The 2672-nt window shown below is 50.6% G+C and overlaps 1 pseudogene; it reads left to right on the top strand.

Moving 5' to 3' along the window:
* Positions 1–527: 527 nt before the first annotated feature.
* On the top strand, positions 528–1575 carry LOC125514949 (fasciclin-like arabinogalactan protein 11 pseudogene; annotated as a pseudogene).
* The last annotated feature ends 1097 nt before the right edge of the window (positions 1576–2672 follow it).

Genomic DNA, 2672 nt, shown 5'->3' on the forward strand with positions numbered 1-2672 from the left:
GCCGTCGGATCCCCCGCCGCCACCTTCATTGGTGTCGAGTGCACGCCGGCGCACACCTCTGGCGACGGCGGCGGCGGTTAGGGTTTCCCCCGAGTCGCCTCGGAGGAGACGACGTGGGGACGCGCGCCGGGGGGGGGGGGGTGGGCTAGAGCCAATCCACTGCAGTTTCAAAGGCATCATTAGAGAGGGAGATGAAACACATCAAACCTGACTTGTTTCCGATTGTATTGATTTAGAAATTGCAAATTACACACTTTCAATATTACTATGTGCAGTTTTAAGTGACCGAGAATTATGAATATTACATGCAAACGAAGATTAGCAGACGGATTAATCAAAACCCCATTAATTAATTTTAGCACTTAGCTGCTTCATGAAGCAACCTAGGCAATCCACCTGTTAATGTTCCATCCATTCCTCGATGGCTCGATCTACTTCCATCTCACCTTACACACAACATCTCCATGATTAACCTGCGGATCCCACTTCCATTAATGACATCTCAATTGCACCACCATATATAGCATAGCCAAAGCACGCAGTAGCATCACACAAAGAACAAGCAGCACAAAGCAGCAATGGAGGCGCATATGCGATTCATGACGGCCACCTTTCTCCTCGTGCTCCTCTCTCTGTCCGCAGCCGCTCCGTCAGTTCGTGGCCAGGCGGTGGCGGCCGCGCCGGCTCCAGCGGCGGCTGCCCCGAAGACGATCAAGGCGGTGCTGACCAAGGCCGGGCAGTTCACCAAGTTCCTCCAGCTGCTGCAGTCGACGCAGGAGGAGGAACAGATCGACACCCAGCTCAAGGGCAAGGCCTCCACCGGCGCCGGCCTCACCGTCTTCGCGCCGCCCGACAACGCCTTCACCGCGCTCAAGTCCGGCACCCTCAACTCCCTCTCCGATCAACAGAAGACGTCGCTGGTGCAGTTCCACGTGGTCTCCCAGCTGCTCCCCATGGCGCAGTTCGACACGGTGAGCAACCCGCTGCGCACGCAGGCCGGCGACACCGGCAGGGGCAAGTACCCGCTCAACGTCACGTCCGACGGCGGCGGGAGGGTGAACATCTCCACCGGCGTCGTCAACGCCTCCGTCGACGGCACGCTCTACACTGGCGATAGGCTGGTGGTGTACCAGGTGGACAAGGTGCTGCTGCCGTGGGCGCTCTACGGGCCGCCCGTGCCCGCGCCCGTGCCGTCGCCGGCGGCGGACAAGGACAAGGACAAGAAGAAGGCCGGGCCGGTGGCGGTGGCCGACGCGCCGGAGGCCGATACAGCCACGGCGTCCGCGGCGCCGCCCCGGGAGATGCGGGGCCTCGGCGGCGGTCTCTGCATGGTGGCCGTCGCCGTGGCGGCCGCGTGGTGTGGCATGTGACGATCGAGGAAGAGTGGCGGACAGTCGGATGTTGCCATGCATTGGATGTTTTGATTTTCCCTTTTCTTCGTCGAGACTCGAGAGACGAGAGGTGCTCGAATCGTTCGGTTTGTTTCGGTGTGTTGTTCTTCGTTTTGTTTATGTTTTTTCGTATGATCCTTGTAGTTGCTGAAGCTTCGTAACGTTTCGGTCGGTATTTTCCTCTTGTAGCAAAAGTAGCAATATTGAGTGCACGCTGGGCGCCACCTGGGTTCAATTGAACGTTTTTTTTTGTGAATCAGGTTCAATTAAACGATGAAACCACCAAATCCACGGTCTCAACAGTTGCATCAACTGTGTGTGTGTGTTTTAGGTTCAAAAAAAAACTGTGTGTGTGTGTTTTTTTTAAAAATAAGTGTGGCGAAGATGTGCATGTTAAGATGGATATGTGGCCACACAAGGAAGAATCAAGTCCGGAATGATGATATACGAGATAAAGTTGAATAGAAGTTTGTTCAACATCATTTGAGATGGTTTGGACATATTTAGCGCAGGTCTTCAGAAGCTCCAGTGCGTTGTTAGCACTCCTGCTCTACCTTTCACGCTAGCTTCCCTTTGCTTGAAGTAAATTTTCGGTGCACTTTCACTGCTCAACCACTATCGCTTGATTTCTCTCACAAAAGCTTCTAGTCCGTCCCAACCGCTTTCCTGGACGGCTAAAGCATGTGGTATTCTGTTTTTGATAGATTCTGTTTTCGTTGCGTTGTTTGCTTGTTTTGATAAATCTATGGATTGTATCGGGGGTATAAGCCATGATGAAGTTAGAATAAAGTAGGTATAATGCAATAATAAAATATCAATGGGTTTACAGTGGTACCTAAAGAGGTGATTTGCTTTGTTATACTAATGGATCTCACGAGTTCTCTATTGAATTTTGTGTGCTGAAGTTTTTAAGTTTTGAGTGAGATCACGATGGATGAAGGAATAAGGAGTGACAAGAGTCTAAATTTGAGGATGACCGAGGCACCCCAAGGTAATATTCAAGGACTCCCAAGCATCTAAGCTTGGGGATGCCCCGAAAGGTGTCCCCTCTTTCTTCTACCAACTATCGATAAATTACTTGGAGCTATATTTTTTTCATCACATGATATGAGTTTTGCTTGAAGCGTCATGTATTATATGAGTCTTTGCTTTGCTTTGTTTTTAGTTTGCCACAATCATCTTTGTTGAACACATCTTTTTGAGAGGGACACACATTATTCGTGATTTGTTAGAATACTCTATGTGCTTCACTTATATCTTTTGAGCTAGACAGTTGCTCTA

This window comes from Triticum urartu, chromosome 1A (assembly GCF_056163025.1).
Source record: "Triticum urartu cultivar PI428250 chromosome 1A, HENAU_Tu73, whole genome shotgun sequence".
Taxonomy (NCBI): Eukaryota; Viridiplantae; Streptophyta; class Magnoliopsida; order Poales; family Poaceae; genus Triticum; species Triticum urartu.